Here is a 23,729-nt window from a genome sequence, read left to right as displayed (position 1 = left end):
GGATCACCGAACATGGGAATGCAGCCTTAGGGTGAGACCTTAAATTAGTCTCCTAAGATATACCTGGGTGCTGCCTAATCAAAAATGTAATGTGACAGCTGTCTGTGAGTATTAACCAAGACACAGGAAAGCAACTTCAGTGTTCAAGCTTATCGAATTTATTAAGTTCTTATCTTTACAATCAGGTTAAAAAAATAGAAGAACCCCGTTTAGCCGCAACAACAAAAAGTTAAAAAAAAGTCCCCAAAAAAGTCCCATCACTATCCGAGAAACAAAAAAAGCAAAAAAAAAAAGGCCCATCACTGTCCCAGAAACGAAAGAAGTCAAAAAAAAAAAAGTCCCATCATTGTCCCAGAAAAAAAAAATCCAAAAAAAGTCCCATCGGCTGTCAAATCACTGCACAGTTGTGTAGAAAAATGTTGGCGACTCATTGGGAATCTTGGTGTTCAAGACCGTGCACAGACAGACACTGTCCAAGACAGTGCTGATGTCTGGTCCTTTAATTATGGGCAAGGGCAGTAAATGTCTGTTACTGCCCATTGGGTTAACATTCCCCCGAAGACCACCAGAAAGATAGCCCAGTCTTGCCACTGTCACCTCCCTGGTGCTTAAGGGGGCCAGTTCTGCCTCCACCAGCTTGCAACCATCCACCGCTTTGACTGCAGTCCAACCTGCCCCGGTGTCTTACCAACGATGTCAGGTCCGGCGCTATCAGGCTGTCCTCCATTTTGTGAGCCTGGGTGAACAAAGCCACAGTGGGCAGGAGCTTCTCCGGTCCATCAGGTAGGAGATATATGAATGGCTGAGCCAAGGTCAACGAACGGTGGGAAGTGTTGTAGCTAACAAAGGGAGGAACCTTTTCTCTGGAGTGCAGCAGGGAGTCATACACTTTGTATGGCACATGTGATAAACCTCATAGTGCACAGGTTTCTTCGAACATGTCATGCTAATTGTTGATCCCTTTTGAGGACGCGACTCTGTGAGCAGGCATCAAGGACATCATTCCACTCGTCCGTATTCTGGAAAGTGCGGTAACCAACATCATCAGCGAGGAATCCCAGGCCACCACTCCCAAGACTGACCATCCTCCTCCATGAATACTCTGTTCCTCCTTAAATAGTCTGTTTCCAATCGTACTGGGCTTGGTGCAATCAAGTGGTGCCGCCTCCTCCAATAGTCTCTTTTCAACCATACTACGCTGTTTGCAATCAAGTGCTGCTGCCTCCTCCTCCACACTGGGTCCAATACAGTACTATTACTGCTGCTGGTTCTACTGTCAAATGTCTGTTTTCCACCCTACTGGTTCAAAGGAACTTTGTATCCTATGTCCCGTGTAATCACTTACACCTTGGCTAATTTTTTTTCACTATTTTTGCACTTAGATTTTTTCCACTTTTTTCATTGTAATAGCAACTGCAACTAAACGAAACTATACCCTATCAGACTCCAACTATTGTAGCTGCAATTATTCAGGCGTTATTGCAAGGTTCGTTTTAAGTTCACCGGATCGAACCGAACTTCTCAAAAGTTCGCTCATCCCTATTCCCTACTCTCAGCCTATCATCTTTCTTCTTTCTCTTGCACACATTCCTTTTCACCACTGACAGGGTAGATAACACATCCCCTGTAGGAAGTTGTTACTTGGTGGGAGGAACTGTAGCTTCAGTCTCAGTCTTATCCAGATTCTCAGAGAGAACAGGAAAGACAGTCTCTGCTATAGCCAAGCCAGGGCCTGGCTTTTACCAGGACCCTCGTCCGGGACCAAACTCATTTCAGTGTGTTCAGTCTAGTTAGAGACACGTGTATGCAGATGCAGCTAAAGACAACCAGTTCTTTCAGTATTCCTACTATATCTACTTAAACACTACAAAGGGAGGAGAGTCTGGGAACATCCTAGCCCACGCCAAGAACCAGTCTACAAAGTGCAGGGCAGTATCCTAATGCAAAAGAGGAGCTAGCTTGGATAGGACAAAGCTACCAGAAGGTCTACATATCCTATCTCGCAGTGCAGGTAACTGGGATGCCCCGGGAACTTAGCTTTACCCAGGTAACCACGACTGGGGCTTGTTTCACCCTAGGAGAATGAGTGACTCAACACTGTAGTGCAGAAGGTGGTCAGACTAAAGTCTATACACAGGTAACTTCTCACTACGCTGCTACATTGGGTTAGTACTCCTCCTACAAACTCCTCTCCTCTACGCTACTCTACGCTACTTTCAACTCTTCAAGCACCACTACAACTACCTCTACTCTACCCTACTTCAAGCATCTCCTCAGCTCAAATGAGTTCAAGAACTACAGTCTGTGTAAAGATTAATCTTGCTGCAAACGTGTATTGTATTGCCAAGAGACTGTACAGCAAAACTGTTAGATTTTTATACCACTGGGACATCCTTTCCTACGCACCAGCACCTATACACAATAGCCGTACACCTTGGGTTATTTTTCCACTTTCTGTGGGTGGCGGTACCGATACTCCGGGTGGGTCAATTGCCACTCCGGACAACCGTGACAAAAGCCCAAGAGACCCATCACAACCCGGCAGGTCGCCGATCATTTGGGGAACACTAGAAACTGGCCACACAAAGGCAGGTACCAAAAGCGGACAATCACTGGCGTCACGGCACTGTAACATCCTTGGCTGAGGCACTCACCACAGAATTGGCATCACAAACAGGATCCAAACCTCGTAGCTGCCTATTTTTGCAAACGTGTGTATGATGCAATATTTTGTGCATTTTTTGGTGTGTTTCTCCAGAACTGTACATTTTCTCCCACCAAAGCAGAAAACTACTGTCTGACCACCCAAAACAGTTTTGCCCTGAAGATAAGTGCCCCAAAGATAACTACCCTGACTCAGGACATAAAAGTGGGGGAGCCATCTTTATTGACTTGGGACTGTATCCTGTATTTGTTAACTACGCCACACACAAGGGTGGGAAAGCCAAGAAAAAGCCTGCCAAAGCGGATTCAAAGTAACATGGGACTGTTTCCAGGGGGACCCCTGAAGGTGAGACACACTCCCACTCACATGACTGGCGCGGCCATTTTGGAGGAGGTCGGCACCCTTGGATGTGACCTGCGCTCATCGATGCTGTCTACCGGAAGTGACAACTCCACCCTCAGTTGCGACAAAATTGCGAGGGGAGAGCAACAGTTGATGAACGCCACAACGACAGCTATCTCGGAGATCATGGGAGCCTTGGCCTGTTGGGCAGCGGCAAGCAACAGCAAGCAGAAAACTACTGTCTGACCACCCAAAACAGTTTTGGCCTGAAGATAAGTGCCCCAAAGATAACTACCCTGACTCAGGACATAAAAGTGGGGGAGCCATCTTTATTGACTTGGGACTGTATCCTGTATTTGTTAACTACGCCACGCACAAGGGCGGGAAAGCCAAGAAAAAGCCTGCCAAAGCGGAATCAAAGTAACATGGGACTGTTTCCAGGGGGACCCCTGAAGGTGAGACACACTCCCACTCACATGACTGGCGTGGCCATTTTGGAGGAGGTCGGCACCCTTAGTTGTGACCTGCGCTCATCGATGCTGTCTACCGGAAGTGATAACTCCACCCTCAGTTGTGACAAAATTGCGAGGGGAGAGCAACAGGTGATGGACGCCACATCGACAGCTATCTCGGAGATCATGGGAGCCTTGGCCTGTTGGTCAGCGGCAACCACTAGGCAAGCAGTAGCGACAGCAGTTCCAGTTCCACGGCCCCTGGCCCGGCGCTGCCGCTATGCCCTCCGGCGATAGTCGGAGGCCCAAGACGAAGAGTCTGATTACATCGGGATTTCGTACAAGATGAGGACATTTACTCAGAATTTATCACCTCTAAGGAGTACGGGGCGGAAGCTGACTTGGAGGATGAAGAGCTAGTGGCTATCCCGGCTATGCAGAGGGGCCTGCAGCTAATTCGTGGTGCACTAGGGACACTCCAGATAGCATGTGCGGCCGCCATCTTGTTTTTTTCTGAGCATCCTTAACGAATTGGCAGGGATTCACTTCACAGAATGAAACGAATTGACAGCGCGATTCACAGCAAATTGTGATCAGTCGGATTTGCTTAGCTCATCTTTAGATATAATAAGTAAATGTTACCTTTAATAATGAAGCCGATTATTCTCTGTGTGATAGTGGTTGTTTTCTGGTGGGCTTTCCCTATTTCAGTGCTTCTCAAAGTGCCTCTCAGTGCCTCTCAGTGAGGCTCCCCCCCAGTTGTTGGTGAGGCCCAGCTGAGGAGCCAGTTTTCACAAAAGAAACTATATTCTGCACTGTCCTTTGGCTGTTTGCAAAAATCATTACTAATTTATTTTGTACTTGCTTAATTAGCATAGAGAGCTTGGGAGATGGATGAAAGCTATCGCTAGCATTATTTTCAGCTTTTATATGGACTTTTACCACAGATGGCGAGTAGAGATGAATGAACTTTTCAAAAGTTCGGTCCGACCGGACTTTCGGATTTTTTCGGAAAGTTCGGTTCGACCGAATTTCTGATTTCTTCGGATTTCATACTTTAAAGCATCTATATGATACGGGGGTAGTGTATTTGGTTGAATTTAGAGCTCTACATGTCAGTAACATCGTTATCTTTTTGATATCTCAAAGTCATTTTTTTTTTTAGACTTTAATATTCACCATTACAGGGTCTATGCAGGAAACTCACCATTACAGGGTCTATGCAGGAAATTCACCATTACAGGGTCTATGCAGGAAATTCACCATTACAGGGTCTATGCAGGAAAAAGGTCACAAATGCAGTGAGAGAGCAGTGGAGGCCAGTGGAGGTCCAGCAATAGTCATTTGAGGCCAGTACAGCAGCAGCAGTAGTCAACATGGAGGCCAGGCAGGAGCAACATTAGTCAACATGGAGGGCAGGCAGGATCAGCAGTAGCCAACATGGAGGCCAGGCAGGAGCAACAGTAGTCAACATGGAGGGAAGGCAGGATCAGCAGTAGCCAACATGGAGGCCAGGTAGGATCAGCAGTAGCCAACAAGGAGGCCAGGCAGGAGCAACAGTAGTCAACATGGTGGGCAGGCAGGATCAGCAGTAGCCAACATGGAGGCCAGGCAGGATCAGCAGTAGCCAACATGGAGGCCAGGCAGGAGCAACAGTAGTCAACATGGAAGGCAGGCAAGATCAGCAGTAGCCATCATGGAGGCCAGGCAGGATCAACAGTAGCCAACATGGAGGCCAGGCAGAAGCAACAGTAGTCAACATGGAGGCCAGGCAGGAGCAGCAGTAGCCAACATGGAGACCAGGCAGGATCAGCAGTAGCCAACATGGAGGCCAGGCAGGAGCTGCAGGAGCCAAAATGGAGGCCAAGCAGGAGCAACAGTAGTCAACATGGAGGGCAGGCAGGATCAGCAGTAGCCAACATGAAGGCGAGGCAGGATCAGCAGTAGTCAACATGGAGGCAAGGGCAGGCACAGCAGTAGTCAACCTGGATGCCAGTTAAGGCCCAGCAGTAGCCAACAAGGAGGCAAGGGCAGGTACACCAGTAGTCAACCTAGATGCCAGTTAAGGCCCAGCAGTAGCCAACAAGGAGGCAAGGGCAGGCACACCAGTAGTCAAACTAGATGCCAGTTAGGGCCCAGCAGTAGCCACATGGAGGCAAGGGCAGGCACAGCAGTAGTCAACATGGATGCCATTTAAGGCCCAGCAGTAGCCAAGATTGAGGCCAGGGCAGGAGTAGCAGTTGTAATGGGGTGACATGAGCAGCAGAAGCAGAATAATGAGGTCCATGGACAGGCGAGAGGTAGCAGGGCAGCAGGAATGGCGGAATGACCAGTAAAGTCTAGTTCACATATAGGCCATAATAGATGCAGAAAAGGTCCTACATCTTGGTGACAACAGGACCAAATCCTACTCTGTGGTATCAGGAGCAGGTGTCAAAAAGTCCTTATCTATCCATGTGGCTTTCATTTTGATGAAAGTCAGACGTTCCACACTATCACAGGACAATCTGGTTCTCCTGGGACTGACAATATGACCTGCTGCACTGAAAACTCGCTCTGATGACACACTGCTGGCCGGACAAGAGAGTATGTCCAAAGCAAATTCAGCGAGTTGTGGCCAGACATATAATTTTCCCACCCAGTAGTCCAGGGATGTTAGGTGGCAATGTAGAGTCCAAAAACACCTGGACCTGCTGTTTGAAGTGTGCCACCATGTCCTGCTGCTATGCGGGTGCTCCTGTTACCCCGGCCTGTGGCTGCATGAAAGCGTGCATCATGGACATCAGGCTCAGACTGGTGCCGCTGCTCATGCCACCCAAGCTGCTAAGGGAGGATGTGGAGGAGGCAGCGCTGCTGGTGTGGCCCTGGTGGGAATGGCGTGAATGAGAGCCCCGTGTTCCAAATGCTGCCACTAACTGTGCACCCAGCTATTCTCTATAATAATTAATTTTTTCCTCCCGTTGGGAAGGGTGAATGAATTCACACAGCTTGTTGCGATACCGTGGGTCCAGTAGTGTGGCCAGCCAGAACTCGTCCCGTTGACGAATAATTTGCAAGCGTGGGTCAGCCAAAAAGCATATCAACATGCGCTTAGCCATTTTCACCAGGGAGTGGGAAGGAGTCCCCGCCTCCGTGTACACAGCATACTGCCAATGGGTACTGCCTCCATCCTCCTCATAGCCCTGCATATCCTCCTCTGGCCCCCCTCTGGTCTGGCAGGAAGGCTCATCTCCTTCTCCTCCACCCATCTCCCCTAAGAGTTCCTGTGCATTCAGGTCCTCCTCCTCCTTCTCAACTTCCTCCCCCTCTTCTTCCTCCAAGCCTTCCTCCAGTGACCCAGGCTGCGACAGTGGCAAGACCTCTTCCCCCATGCCACTGAGTCACATCAGCATCAGCTCCAGTACATGAAGCATAGGACTGAGCACCATAATACCCGTGTCTTGCCCACTGACCAGAAAGGTGGCCTCCTCAAAGGGTCGTAGCAAGCGGCAGGTGTCACGCATGAGCTGCCACTGGCCGAGCTCCAGGTTACACAGGGGAGTCACCGTGTCCGCCTGCATCAAGAGGAAATCAGTCAAGGCCTTCCTCTGCTCATAGAGCCGGTCCAGCATGTGGAGGGTGGAGTTCCACCGCGTGGCTACATCGCAAATGAGACAGTGGTTGGAAAGACCATTCCTCCACTGCAGGTCGAGGAGGATGTGGTGAGAGCGACTTGAATAGCTGAAATGGTTACACAGCTTTCGAGCCATTCACAGTCTGTAAATGGGATGAAAACTTTAGAAAGTGTGTAACTATTAGGTTTAAAACATGTGCCATACACGGGGCGTGCCTCATACCTCCTCGACGCAGCGCGGAGAGAATGTTGCTTCCATTGTCACTCACCACCGTCCCAACTTTAAGATGGCGTAGAGTCAGCCACGAGAGGATTTCCGTCTCGAGCAGGTGGTGCAGCTCTTCCCCTGTGTGTCTCCTTTCCCCCAGGCAGGCTAGATGCAGCACAGCGTGACACCTCCATGCTACACCCAAGTGGTACAAGGGAGGAACACTGGCGGTTGAGAAGGTTTTGGACCTACCGGAGGAGGTGGAGGACCGCAACACAGGAACCCTGCCGTGACAAAGGGGTGGTGTCATCGCCCTTCCCTGGCCAAGTTGCTGGGGGTCCGCCGGCCATATTACATTTACCCACTGAGCAGTAATGGACATATACTGCCCTTGCCCGTAATTACAGCTCCAGATGTCTGTGCTGAAATTTACTTGTCTGCTCACTGAATGGCTAAGCGAGTCAGCAACCTTTTCGCGAACATAGCTATACATGGCCGGGATAGCTGTGTTGGAAAAGTAGTGTCAACTCGGCAACTTTAAACGGCAGAGCCTGGAGCACCAACAACTTGGCCAGGTGGGCGTTCAGCTTGACTGCTGCGGGATTGCTGGGTGCACATGTCTGCCTCCGGTATAGGGACTCCATGATGCCAGGCTGCCTACTGATAGCAACACAGGGGCCACCAGCCGAAAAAGGGAGTGAAGCCACACTCCCTTCCACAGAGGAGGTCTGACTCTGTGAAAGGCTCCCCTGACTACTGCTGCTTCCTGCTGCTGTTGACCGTGGGTCTGGCTGGGCCTGCTGTGACCCACTATCACCCTGTTTCTCCCAGGCGGAAAGGTGGTGGCGCTTCATATGGGCAGCCATGGCACAGGTGCCAGGATGGCAACTCTTGCCTCTTTTAATGCTCCTGTCGCACAGGCGACAGATGACCACATAGGTATCCTCCGGGCACTTTTTAAAAAACTGCCACACAGGGGAGGTGTAGAGTCTAGTACCGACAGGCTCAGGATCCTTAGGGTACTATTACACGACCTGATAAAGGCCCGATAATAACTGCAAACGAGCGCCGATCTGCTACACTGCCCGATTATCGTTTAACAAGGGCTGCAGGGACATTGTTGCCGATTGTCCTTTTAGCCCTTGCTTTTACTTTATACATTACCTGTCCAGGCTGCAGGGCTCCTTCTGCGGTCTTCTTCTCCCCCTCGGTCCAGCTTCAGAGCGGCCTGTCTGAGGTGACAGGCCGCTCAGCCAATCACTGGATGCGGCGGTCCTGGCCTGTGATTGGCTGAGCGGCCTGTCAGCTGGAGCACGCAGGACCCAGGGAGAAAAAGACAGCAAGAGGAGCCCTACAGCCTGGATAGGTAATGTAAATCTTCAGTTGCCGGCCACACACCGCTAATACACACAGCGATGCGCAGTCGGCGCCCGACAATTATAGGTTCAAACCTATATCAACGATCAGCCAATGATCGTTGTCATCGGCTAATCGTATTTATCACACAGAGCGCTAATCGTCCGAATCTGGCCCATTCGGTCGATTATTGCTCCGTGTAATAGTTTAGTTTAAACATGTTAAAAGACCACGATTAGCCGACATCATGCATGGTCTTTAAACATATCCTATTAACCAAACGAATATCAATTTGATCGACTGGTAATTGGTTAAGCACGGCCAATAACCATTTCATGTAATAGGGCCTTTAGAAACACCAAGATAATCTTTAAAAAAGAAAGGGCCATCAGTGAATAGAACAGGTACCAAAATCTGGTCCATTGTGCCCTAGAGCCAGATGGCTGCTTCCCGAATGAGCTGTCATGTATTGTTAGTCTGTAATATCATGTTAGTCTGGGTCTTTTTAGATTATAAAGCCATAAGTTAAAATGACAAATCACTTATATATCTCTGCTTTGATCTGTGGTCTGGTCTAGGTTTTTACTAATGGGATGAATGACAAAATACCACCCAACAACGTAATGTCCCAGTGTAGCAGAGAAACAGATACCCCAGGTATGATTGGTAAGATTTTCTTGTTATCATTTATTATGCCTCATGTATTGCAGGATTGTTTGTTTAAATTGTTCTAGTACCTCTTTAGCCTACCTAGCTCATATGTGTAACAGTGAGCAACCTCCTGTATCCTAGGAGGATGCCGTTTCTTTGGTTTTTAGGTGTTTTTAACCTGTGTGTAGCCGGCATTAATAAAGTTACTTTTGTATCATATGTTAGGTGTGTGTCTCAGTTTCATATCCTATGTTCTTCTTTCCCTCTTCAGCGCATGCGCAATTCAAAGAGGAGACCTTGAGGGTGCGTGCACACTACGGAATTCCCGCGTATGACCCGCGGCGTATTCCGTGGCTCGTACACACATGCGGCGGCGCGCATCTCCGCCCGTCACATAGACACTATTCTATGCACGGGCGGATTCCGCATTCCGCCAAAAGAAGTGACATGTCAATTCTTTCGGCGGAATGCGGAATCCGCTCTTGCATAGAATAGTGTCTATGGCAAGGGCGGAGATGCGCGCTGCCGCGTGCGGATACGAGCGATGGAATACGCCGCGGGTCATACGCAGGAATTCCATAGTGTTGAAGAGGTACAAGAGTTTAGAGAGAAGAGACAATTTTTATGGATAACATAAGGTCAAAGAGAGAGATGTGGTAGGTTCTCAATTTATGAAAAAGAAGCGTATTTCTCATAGAAGTGAAAATGAGCACAATAAAAAGAGACATAGGAAGGGGTGAGCAAAATTCCAAGATATTTTAACTTTTTCGGGACCAGAGATCATTGATGCACATATGTCCAGCACACTATCGAGCAGTGCTTGCCTCCTCACCTTCTAAGAGCCATTACACTTTTACTTTTCCACCTACAGGGCTGTTTGGGGGCTCATTTTTGGGCCATGATTAGAGATGAGCAAACCTCGAGTTCATCCGAACCCGATCGTTCGGAATTTGATCAGCAGGGGCTGCTAAAGTTGGATAAAGCCCTAAGGCTATCTGGAAAATATGGATACAGTCATTGGCTATATCCATGTTTTCCAGACAACCCTAGAGCTTTATCCAAGTTCAGCAGCCACCGCTAATCAAATGCCGAACGTTCGGGTTCGGATGAAATGGAGCATGCTTGAGGTTCGCTCATCTATAGCCATGATCTATTGCTATAATATTGTTGTAAATGGGAAATTTTCATCACTTTTTATATTTTTTTTGTTCTGATATATAATGTGCCAAAAAATACAATGCTGCATTTTTTTTCTTTCATTTTTGCTGTTTACCATTCAGGAACAATATCATTATAATTAGATTTTAGCACCCATTGTGTTTATTTTTTTTCTTTAACATATTTTTGATTTGTATAATGGAAAAGAGGGGTGATTTCAACTTTTATTTGGTGAGGGAACTTTTAAAGGCACTCATTAGCTTATACTGATCTATCTTATGCTACTGCATCTATCAGTGCTCTGCTACTAGAGTCTACCCGAGGAGTAGACCACCAACTGGACAGCACTGGTATAAGAGACCTCTGTCTGTCAGGAAAACTAATTGGAATTGAGGAGGTTCAGACTGGTCAGTGAAAGCTGCTGCTCCTGTCACAGACACCCTTAAACACAGGTTTTTCTATAGATTGCAGCATTTAAGGGTTTAAGGAAGGATGGCAGTGCGATCGCTATTGTTCGTTGTTTGTTCCGGCTGCTGGCATTTTAACACGTAGGGTGCTGCTCACGCTGATGCAGCGCCGCACACATTAAAAATACCCTCGACAGCGCCAATGTAAATATATTGTACATTCCAACTGCGTAGGGCATTGGAATTTGGAACGTATATAGCCGTATGGCTGTCGTAAAGGGGTTAAGGAGTCAGATTTCCAATTCAGTTTTGAAGGTGTTCACTTTGTAGCCCCACATATAACCATACTTCTGCAGGGTAGCCTGAAGGGAGGGAAGGGTTGAGAGAAGAGTTAAGAGGAAATCTTCCGCAAACAGAGAAAGTTTCATTTAACAACCTCTAACTTGGACCCCCTTGATGTCAGAATTTTGGTGGACTTTTGTTTCCAGGAATTCTACACAGAATATGAAAAGGAAAGGGGAGAGCAGTAGTGATGAGCGAGCATGCTCGTCCAAGCTTGGTACTCGATCGAGTATTAGGGTACTCGATGGTACTCGTTACTCGGACGAGCATCTCACGATATTCGAGTAATCTCAACATCCGTTTCCTATAAGTTTGGGCGCTATTTCTCAGCCAATAAACATGCAGGAAACTCTTTGGTACATCCTGCGATCACGTGGGACCCATACATGTCGATAGCAGCGATTGGTTGGCCAGATCAGATGACCCTGCCATATAAAACTCGGTGCCCACCAGACACATGCTGTGAGAGATGAGGGACAGAGCTGCTGCTGGTCAGGGAGAGCGTCAGTGTAGGATTTAGTGTTCCAGTAGGCAGGGAATACTAGCAATACAAACAAACAGCCCTTTTCAGGGCTTCAAAGTGTTTATTAAAGGGGTAGTGCGGCGCTCAGAAATTATTCACAGAATAACACACATTACAAAGTTATACAACTTTGTAATGTATGTTATGTCTGTGAATCGCCCCGTTAGCCGTGTCCCCCCACCCCCACTCGTGTACCCGGAAATGTGGTGCATTATACATTACCTGATCCGTGTCGAGGGCCGTCCGCCATCTTGTGCCAAACGTCATCTTCAGACGGACGTCCGAGTCGCTGCCGCCCGTCCCCCCTCCGCCGCGTCACAACTGTGCTCAGCCGCGATTGGATGAGCACAGTTATGCTCAGCCAATCGCGGCTGAGCATCGGATGACGCTGCAGAGGGCGGCCGGCATTCGGGACAGTAGGAGCTGTTCGCCGTCCGCCCGAAGAAGACGTCGCTGAATGAAGATTGAAGACTGGTGTCGGCACGTGACAGGTGAGTATAGCGCACCACACTTCCGGGTACACGGGTGGGGGTGGTGGGACACGGGGAAGGGGGCCATTCACAGACATAACATACATTACAAAGTTGTATAACTTTGTAATGTGTGTTAGTCTGTGAATAATTTTTTACCGCCGTACTACCCCTTTAGTATTACTATTACTACAGACTATTACTATAGACTGCTGGCTGGGAGTTGCAGTGCTGCTACCGCGATTTAACCAGCACACTGTGGTGACTGGCTGCTGGCAGAAAGGGTGACATTAGGTGTTGCATACAGACCCCTAAGAAGTCCTCAGTGTACTCTTTTTTGATTTTGGGGCTGGTGGTCCTGCTGTACTACACTGTATTGCTGGGATTTGTAGTACATCCTGCATTGAACTTCACTGCTCACCCACCAAACCAGTGGGTACTACAAGTATTTTTCCAGATTTCTGTATTTCATACGCAAGGCCTATCTCAGTTCCATACTGTGCAGTGTCCATAAAATGGTGAACCCCAGGGGTAAAGGTCGAGGGCGTGGGGTTCCAAGTGATGTGGTTGCCAGAGGCTGTGTTTCAGGGCAGGGTAACACAGCAGCACCTGTTGAGGAGGTAGCAGTGGCACACCGCAGACGTCCACTCCCTAGCTTCTTTGCCCAACTTATGGGGTCTCAAGGTAGACCGTTATTGATACCGCAGCAGTGTGAACAGGTGATCACGTGGATAGCGGATAATGTGTCCAGTAACTTATCCACCACCCAGTCTTCAACGCAGTCCACCCACGCTACCCAAGGGAGTGAAACCCTTGCTCCATTAGCTCAGCCTCCTTGCCCACAGCCTGGCCCCTCCAGGGAAATAAGGGAATCATATCCACCCCATCATGCTCCCAGGAACTCTTTTCTGGACCCTTCCCTGAGTCAGAGCAACCGGAGCAGTCAATCTGTCCTGATGCCCAAACTATACAGCTCACGCAGTCAGTGGGTGATGAGAGTGGGGACCTGTAAGCGGGGTTGGAAGAGGTGTCTGATGATGACGATGAGACCCGGTTGTCAGACAGTGAGGTTGTTGTCATGGATGTAACTCAAAGTGAGGAGGAGAGTGAGGAAATGAAGTTGACAAAAATGACATTTAGGATACACACCGCCACAGTTAATAGTTTGTTAATGCTGTTTGTTCCCTAAAGGGGAGGGTAACTATCACTTCATAGAACGATTGACGTGACTATAACTTTCATATTGACATGTCAGCCTCCTTACCCCCAACAGTTGCCAAAATAGGGCAGAGGTGGTCAGGTCGTCACCTTTTTGTTTCTGTTTGTCTATCCGGGAAGTGATGATCAGGAAGGAACAATGCTGCACTCTGCTGAGGGCCCTCTGCCCCTTCCTTTAAGCAAGTAGGGTTAGGGTCAGCACTTGGATCCTAACAAGTTTGGTGACATGTCAGAAATTTGGAAATGATGGTTACCCTTTAGTTTAATTTGTTGGGATATATACATATTGTAAGTTTGCACAGTATGAGAGAGAAATCTATCTAGCTGTGCTCATGCTGTTGTTAGCACTTAAACCAGTTAGCATTTAGAATTGTCACATTAGTCAACTAGGGAATGGGATGTCACTATTGTTGGGTGACTGTTTTCAGTTCATAGTTCACATGGTAAAAGTTTAAAGTTCTGCAATTATCTCACTTTTCATTGGTTGTATAAATATAGATGTATAGATATATTGTACTTTTTTCTTAATTTAATATTTTCTTTTTTTTTCTTAAAGGGGAACTCCGGATAGAGGCAAGAAAAAAATGAAACTTCTGCAGAAGCATATAGCATTATTTATTACCTATCTATCCCAGTTTTGAAACTACCAAAAATCTATTTGTTTTGTGGTTTTTTGTTCTGTTTTGTGTTTCTGTATTTCCTGGTTGAGCAGATGTACTCAGTACTACAGGTTCCAGAATGCATTGCTGTCCCTCTGTTTTAACCAGGCTGTTGCATAGAATTAGGCATAATGGTGCCATTAGGCAGCCTCAGAGGCATACATACATGCTGTTGCTGTTTCCTGTCCATTTCCGTTGTGCTTTCACACGATCTTCTATCTACTGTACTTGAGTCTCCTGCAAAAAAGCTTGAGTCTCCCATTGACTTCAATGGGGTTCATTACTCGAAACGAGCACTCGAGTATCGGGAAATACTCGTCTCGAGTAACTAGCACCCGAGCATTTTAGTACTCGCTCATCACTAGAGAGCAGACAGCCCTGTCTGATTCCATTAAAGATAGGGAAGGTACAGGAATTGTATTGGGGCAAAAAAATGAGAAAAACACATGGACAAGTCAAGAAAGGACCCCAAAGTCCATAGGAGCACAAAGTCTCAAGCATAAAAGGCCAACCTAGTCTATAAAATCCTTTTCAGCATCAAAGCCAGTCAGCAATACTGGGGTAAAATGTCTATTGACCACCACAACATTATCTATTGATCTTCCTATGTTGTCCCCACCAGGGCTACAGGGCACAAATACAACAAATAAGAATGGGGGTGATGAGGGCAGTGGGCCTATAGTTGCGATAGTCTTGCAAATCCTTTGCTGGCCTGGGAATAAGGGAGGAATGAAGCATGGTAAAATGTAAAGAGATGATGTTCAGAAAGAAGTTAAGTAGTGTAAGAAGGTGGAGTAAGTGGTCATATTTATATACTTTGTAGTAAAGGTAGGACCCCATCAAGGCCACAGACCACAGGGGTCTTTGATAATATTGGATAGCTCTTTCCTAGGCACAGGAGAGTTTAAGGAGTCAAGGGCTTGCCGGGGGAGGATGGGGAGTTGGCAGGAGGAAAGATAATCATGTAGTAGTCATTTACAGGTATGAGGAGAAAGGAACGGAGGTTATACAATTTGGAGTAGTAATCATAAAAAAAGATCAGGATGATAATATAAGGTGCCTGAGCAGTACTTTTGACTGGAACAGAAGAGTAAACACTTTACTTTATGGAAGTCCCACTGCAGTTGGGGTCACCCCTCCACCAGATCTGAGGGTGGGAGGGAGGTAAGTTTAGTTTGTAAGAAGCGTATGGAAAATTTTAATGCCTTTAATTCAAGCTATGGAGTTCTTTTAAAATATTGATGCCTCTATACAGAGGCCTGTAATGATGGCTTCTTGGAATTCCCAGAGGGTTGGGGCAGAGGTAACAGGGTTTGCATTTTATCAGAAATATGTATGTATGTATGTATGTAATTTCCTCTCTGGAAAGAGGAGTCTTTATGAGGGATTTGTTAAGAGACCAATAGCCAGGTGGGAGAAGAGGCTGATGGGAGCGTAAGGGTTACTGGGGCATGGTCAGACCAAAAAGATCAATCCTAGAGATGAATCAGAGTGTGGGGATATTGCCAAAATAGTAGTTTATCTTCCTTATTATTTGTATTTAAAAACCCCTTATCCAATTATAATTACCGTAAATAAAATAACTAAGTAAATGAATAACTATATAGGATCCTTGTTTTGGCTAGAAAAAAAAGTAATCCAAAAACTCAGTCTAGCTAAATTATTTAAACAATGTATGTACTGTATGAATATACGAACTAACCTGCAATGATAGCAAAAAGACTGGCAGCTAAGGTTAGAATGCCTGGTAGTCTTCCTCATATTACCTTGCAGAAGAAAATTAATCAAAGTCTATAACTATGGTTTACAATAAATCATAACAATCTGCAATCATATTCAATTCTTACTGCCAATGGAAAATTCAATGTTCTCCCTGTTGGTCACTGCTGCATTCCACTTTCAGTACTTGGCTTATCAGTAAGAGCTCCTTCACACAAGCATATTCTGCATTTTTAACGTAATAGCATTTTTTTTGCAAGTGTTTTCTGTCCTATTTTTATTTTGCAACATTTTAAACATTTTTTCTACTGTTTCTAAAGACCTGATTTAGAAACCCTATAGTAAAAATTACATTTATATGATGCTAGGCAGAGCTGCCAGCATAGGGTATGAGCACTATGGGAGCCCAAAAACTATTAAGAGCTGCTATAGAAAGAAAGAAAAATCTGAAATTTTCTTAAGAGGAATTCAGAAGGGGGCCGCGCCACGACCCCGCTCTGAACTGCCGCAATCCCGACTTATCTGCAGCACAGGCTGTGGCTATTAGCGGGAGCTGCCGATCTGCAGCTGCATCTAACTGTCTTTTCTGCAGCATTCCCTGGGGTCAAGTGGCGGGATTCCCCCCCCCCCCCTGCGATGCGATCGTGGAGGGGGATCCCTTCATCTAACCGCGCCGGGCCTCAGCGTCAGAATGATGCTGATCCCGACTCGGTATTCTATTGCAATGGTCTACAGCAGACAAAAGCAATAGAGCACTGATCTCATGGATCGGTGCTGTGTAGAGATGAGCGAACCAGGTTCGGGTTCGAGTCCGAGTCCATCCGAACCCGAACGATCGACATTTGATTAGCCGGGGCTGCTGAAGTTGGATAAAGCTCTAAGGTTGTCTGGAAAACATGGATACAGCCAATGACTATATCCATGTTTTCCACATAGCCTTAGGGCTTTATCCAACTTCAGCAGCCACCGCTAATCAAATGCCGAAAGTTCGAGTTCGGATGGACTCGAGCATGCTCGAGGTTCGCTCGTCTCTAGTGCTGTGTAATTCAACTACACTGATCTCTATGAGAGATCAGTGTAGTTGTATTAGAAGTCCCCCAGGGGGACTTCTAATTACTGTGAAAGTATTAAAAAAAAAAAAAAAAAGTGTTTCTATAAATACAAAGCCTAATAAAAGTATGAATCACCCCCCTTTTCCCATTTTATAAATAAAAATAAATAAATAAACATGTTTGGTATCACCTTGTGCGTAATCGCACGAACTATTAATGTATCACATTCCTGATCTCGCACGGTAAATGGTGTAAGCGCAAAAACCCGACAAAGTGCAAAAATTGTGCATTTTTGGCCGCGTCAAATCCAGAAAAATTGTATGTAAAGTGTAATAAAAAGCAATCAAAAAGTTGCATATACGAAATCAAGTTACCGATAGAAAGAACACATCATAACGCAAAAAATGACACCTCAATCAGCCCCATAGACCAAAGGATAAAAGCATTATAAGCATGGTAATAGAGCAATTTTAAAGAAAGTTTTTTTTCTGTAAAAGGTTTTATTTTTTTTTAAAAGCCATCAAATAATATAAAATGCAAGTTGCACATCGTTTTAATCGAACCGACTCGAGAAACATGTCAGCCTTTCCATACGACGAACAGCGTAACCCCCCCCCCAAAAAAGAAAAAGAAGTGCATTTTTTCCCCCAATTTCACTGTGCATATAATTTTTTTCCTGGTTTCATATTTTATGCAAAAATTAAGTCTGCCATTGCAAAGGACAATTAGTGACACAAAAATTAAAAAGAGGATGTTCCACCAGGTACATCCTGTTTAATCTGAGCCCACAGATCGAACGGTGCCGTTCTAATGGAGCCGCGTCATACAGGGGAGGGAATTCCCTCCCACTGGGGGCGGGCCGACATATGCATTTACTAAAAGGAGGAGGATGTTGGCCAAAATATTGCAATTCATGGCCCCATCCATCCTCCCTTCACTATGGTGCAGTTGTCCTGTTATGTATAGAAAGAAGCATGTTACCTAATACGTTACATAGTTTCCTATATTTACCTGTACTATTGATTTCTGCAAATTTGTTTAAAATGACAGCTACACTTTAACTTCGATTAGTTGAACTAGTATTTAACTTTTTTTTTTACAGGAAAATTGCTAAAATTTCAAGTTTCATTTAAACTGAACAGAATGTTTATTTTATATTTAAATGACATTTCTCCACCCAAACACATACTGTATTTGTCTCTGAAACCTTCCAGTTGCTAGTTTTCAGTTTCCACAAAAAAACAAGGTTAAATCATTTCTGTGGGTAGATAGAAGTATAGTTAACTGAATTTTCTAAAAAGGTTAGGACTCCAAATCACTATCATATTTTAGTTTTTAAAGGAAAAAAAACAGACTTGGGGTGACTCATTTAAAAATTTAGTATACATGGTGTTCATATAACCTATTCTGACCAATATTAGTGCACTCATATGACTGGTTGGTATGGGCAAAATGTCTACCTTTTTCCTTTTCAATAACCCCTAAAGAGGACCTGAAGCCAGGCCCAAAAAGTTAAGATGTTATTACTAGAGATTCAACTCAAGCATGCTCAAGTCTGTTCAGCATTTGATTACCGATGGCTGAAGAAGTTGAATGCAGCCCCAGGGAGTTCGGTAAAACATGAATACAGCCTAGTGCTGCAATTTTTAGACATTTTTTGCACATCCCCCCCCCCCCAGATTATCTGATATACTGCCTATTATGCTAATTTTTTTTTTTTGGGGGGGGGGAGGGGGATGCAAAAAACAAACAAAACACAGGCTTAGGGTGCTTTCACATGTTCATGTTTTTTGTGCAGTATATAAAGCCAAAATTAGGTGGGGATCATACTGGGAGAGAAGGTATAAAAGGCAGAAACTACTACTCTTAAGGCCCTATTACACACACACAGATATCTGACAGATTTTTGCAACCAAAGCCAGGAATGGATTTAAATAGAGGAGAAATCTCAATCTTTACTTTATGGACCTGTTCTCTGTTTATAGTCTGTTCCTGGCTTAGGCTTATTACAGTCAGATAAATCTCTCTGTGTAAGAGGGCCCTTAGTTTGCCTGATGTAAGAAAACCCTTAGGTAAGGGCTATGCAGGGACTTTGACCACAACACAGGTCAACCTGCAAGTGGTTATGACCACAAGTCCATCTTGAATGGATTTCCTGGAGACTTGTCGGTCAAATTTTCACTTATGATACACAATACAACTCAATTCACTTTCATTAACTGGGATGATGCACTTTTTAGGCAGTGCTACAAGGCAATATTTGGCCATGTGACCCAGGCTGCGGGCATAGTCACTGTGTAGCCCCTGAACTAATTTCATTTGTATTGCAATGTTAATTATTTAAGCTAACCAACAATGCTGCATCTAAATTCATAGCCAGCAGATCAGCTGCAGACTTCTCGAAAAGAATTTCCATTCATCTGAAATGTATCTGAATGGGGTTGTCTTGTGGCAAGCACTGTGTGTGAACATACCTTTACAATCAGAAGTGTAAAAAAATAATCACAATTTATAGTAAATAGCAATCTACACGAATAATCCCTAAACAGAGAAGCAATCTAAAGCACAGATCAGGATAGCTAAAATGGCTCAGGATCCCCTTTATGACCTTGCTCTATTCTGGCCTGACCTGTCCTTCTATTGCTGTGCAACATTTTGCTGCAGGGAAATGTATGGCTGGCTACAACTTTCACTTTTAAGAAAAATTTATCACCAGGGGTTTCAGAGGCCAGAAACACATGTACTGCTGTGGCGGCTTTAGTTTCAGAAGGAGTTCCATGCTAAGACAGGCTCACTATATAAGGGCCTTGACTACCCAACAATTAAAATGGACAAGACAACAAAAAGCTACTTAAAATTTTCGGGAAAATGCAAGATGTTGCAAGTGTTTATTCTCTTTTGCAGCAGGCAAGCTAACTTTAAATTCCTTGGACAGAGTATGGCATTCCTTACTTATGTTCCCACTGAAAGGAACGATCCGTTTAGAAGCACGCAGACAGCATCCTCATTTAGACTCCATAGGAATGCATTTCCACTTGTGTTATGGAATGGCAGATGTTTCAACAGCAAGGTGTCAATTTAAATATTATCATTGAAAATATATGCCAAACTGAATGACATATGGCAAAGGATAAAAAGCAGCATATAGGCTGTTAAAAGGGTCACTAATAGCATTATACTATATATAATATCAATTACACATACAACAAACATCAATACAAATTACTAACAGAATAAACAGAACTTGGCAATGTTAAAAAACACAAACCTATAAACTTTTGTTGTAAAAACAATTACTATTCAGAAATTACTGTCAGCGATACTAATCAGGTGGTTAGCAGATTCCTTAAAAACAGTCCATTCCATTGCATAATATGGTTGTTTCCCTCTAATGGAAGCATCTGGATAAAGCTAGTACTAGAGTACATAGGAATTAGTGGGCAACAGAATTGTGAATACCCAGTGGATGAGCTGTATGATTTTACAACTAAAACTGGAAAACCAATTTACGACAGTATCTCTATGAAAGTTGTATATATTTAGCTACCCTATATTTCCGGCAACCTGTCCCAGGTGGAGACTATCTTAAAGGGGTACTCCAGCTAAAAGGTAAAAATAATAAACCAGCTCTAGAGGCATATAGCATTGCTTACCTGTCTGATCCAGTTCTGAAACTACCAAAAATCCATTTGTTTTGGGGGTCTTAGTTCTGTATTTTCTGGTTGTACTTACTGATTTAGCAGATGCTCAGTACTACAAGTTCCAGAATGCATTGCTTTCCCTCAGCTGTTCATCAGTCCTCCCATTCTCCGCCCAAAACTGTTGTATAACATGTAGGCTGTGTTCACACATTGCAGTTTCATTGTGTCACAGAATTGCAGTACTTTATCATTTGTAGTACTGTATCATTTCATTGTGTTCTTGCCCACACAGCACACTGTATTCTATACCTGTAACACCACACAGCACTCTGTATTCTCTACCTGTAACACCACACTGTATTCTCTATCTGTAACACCACACAGCACACTGTATTCTCTACCTGTAACACCACACAGCGCACTGTATTCTCTATCTGTAACACCACACAGCACACTGTATTCTCTACCTGTAACACCACACAGCACCCTGTATTCTCTACCTGTAACACCACACAGCACGCTGAATTCTCTACCTGTAACACCACACAGCACACTGTTACTACCTGTAACACCACACTGTATTCTCTACCTGTAACACCACACAGCGCACTGTATTCTCTACCTGTAACACCACACAGCACGCTGAATTCTCTACCTGTAACACCACACAGCACACTGTATTCTCTACCTGTAACACCACACAGCGCACTGTATTCTCTACCTGTAACACCACACAGCACCCTGTATTCTCTACCTGTAACACCACACAGCGCACTGTATTCTCTACCTGTAACACCACACAGCACGCTGAATTCTCTACCTGTAACACCTCACAGCACACTGTTACTACCTGTAACACCACACTGTATTCTCTACCTGTAACACCACACAGCGCACTGTATTCTCTACCTGTAACACCACACAGCACACTGTTACTACCTGTAACACCACACTGTATTCTCTACCTGTAACACCACACAGCGCACTGTATTCTCTACCTGTAACACCACACTGTATTCTCTCCCTGTAACACCACACAGCACACTGTATTCTCTCCCTGTAACACCACACAGCACGCTGTATTCTCTACCACTAACACCACACAGCATGTTGTATTCTCTACCTGTAACACCACACAGCACACTGTTACTACCTGTAACACCACACCACACTGTATTCTCTACCTGTAACACCACACAGCACACAGTATTCTCTACCTGTAACACCACACTGCACACTGTATTCTCTACCTGTAACACCACACAGCACACTGTATTCTCTACCTGTAACACCACACAGCACTCTGTATTCTCTACCTGTAACACCACACAGCACCCTGTATTCTCTACCTGTAACACCACACTGCACACTGTATTCTCTACCTGTAACACCACACAGCACGCTGTATTCTCTCCCTGTAACACCACACAGCACACTGTATTCTCTACCTGTAACACCACACAGCATGCTGTATTCTCTACCTGTAACACCACACAGCACCCTGTATTCTCTACCTGTAACACCACACAGCATCCTGTATTCTCTACCTGTAACACCACACAGCACTGTATTCTCCATCTGTAACACCACACAGCACTCTGTATTCTCTACCTGTAACACCACACAGCGCACTGTATTCTCTACCTGTAACACCACACTGTATACTCTACCTGTAACACCACACAGCACGCTGTACTCTCTACCCGTAACACCACAGCACTGTATTCTCTACCTGTAACATCACACAGCACGCTGCATTCTCCTCCTGTAACACCACACAGCACTCTGTATTCTCTACCTGTAACACCACACAGCACTCTGTATTCTCTACCTGTAACACCACACAGCACTCTGTATTCTCTACCTGTAACACCACATAGCACGCTGTATTCTCTACCTGTAACACCACACAGCACGCTGTATTCTCTACCTTTAACACCACACAGCACACTGTATTCTCTACCTGTAACACCACACAGCACTGTATTCTCTACCTGTAACACCACACAGCACGCTGTATTCTCTACCTGTAACACCTCACAGCACGCTGTATTCTCTACCTATAACACCACACAGCACACTGTATTCTCTACCTGTAACACCACACAGCACGCTGTATTCTCTACCTGTAACACCACACAGCACGCTGTATTCTCTACCTGTAACACCACACAGCACGCTGTATTCTCTACCTGTAACACCACACAGCACTGTATTCTCTTCCTGTAACACCACACAGCACACTGTATTCTCTACCTGTAACACCACACAGCACTGTATTCTCTACCTGTAACACCACACAGCACTGTATTCTCTTCCTGTAACACCACACAGCACACTGTATTCTCTACCTGTAACACCACACAGCACTGTATTCTCTACCTGTAACACCACACAGCACACTGTATTCTCTACCTGTAACATCACACAGCACACTGTATTCTCTACCTGTAACACCTCACAGCACACTGTATTCTCTACCTATAACACCACACAGCACACTGTATTCTCTACCTGTAACACCACACAGCACGCTGTATTCTCTACCTGTAACACCACACAGCACGCTGTATTCTCTACCTGTAACACCACACAGCACTGTATTCTCTTCCTGTAACACCACACAGCATCCAGTATTCTCTACCAGTAACGCTGATATTGGAAGAATGATCTATTTGAATTTTCTTCTCTTTTCATCTCCCCGCACGTATTATGATCAGGCATCTTTTATCTTTGAAGTTGAGCCCCGCAAAAAGGACATTATCTAATATTATCTTACATGGGATATACTGTTTATGCCTTGTTTTTTGCCTGGCTGGGATTGGCAGTGCTGGCTCGGATCCTCTGTGCTGTTTAGCATAATTTTATTGTGTTACTGCATCATTTTTGTGAAGACGCTGCAGTACTGCAATGAAACTCCAATGAACATGGCCCTAATTTTATGGCAGACTTTAGTTTAATCAGTGAAGTTGCAGCAGCTGCTTCTGTCACTCCTTGTCTGCTCAAGTTTAGGCTGGAGAGCTCGTCAGAGATAGTGAATTGATAAATCACTCAGGGGGGGTGGGGGTGGGAGATCCATCAAAGCCTCCTGTGACATCAGAGGGTGATGCGTTGACACGGAGGAGAGAAGCTAGGGGTCAATACAAGTTTTGTAGTCCTTCCATTTTCCAATTTCTTTCAGTGATGAAAAGCCACTGAAATGAGGACTATTGGTAATAACATTATATTAGAAAGTTATATATCTCAGGGTGAT

This window comes from Dendropsophus ebraccatus, chromosome 3 (genome assembly GCF_027789765.1).
Source record: "Dendropsophus ebraccatus isolate aDenEbr1 chromosome 3, aDenEbr1.pat, whole genome shotgun sequence".
Classification (NCBI taxonomy): Eukaryota; Metazoa; Chordata; class Amphibia; order Anura; family Hylidae; genus Dendropsophus; species Dendropsophus ebraccatus.
Note: the sequence above shows the minus strand (reverse complement) of the source record.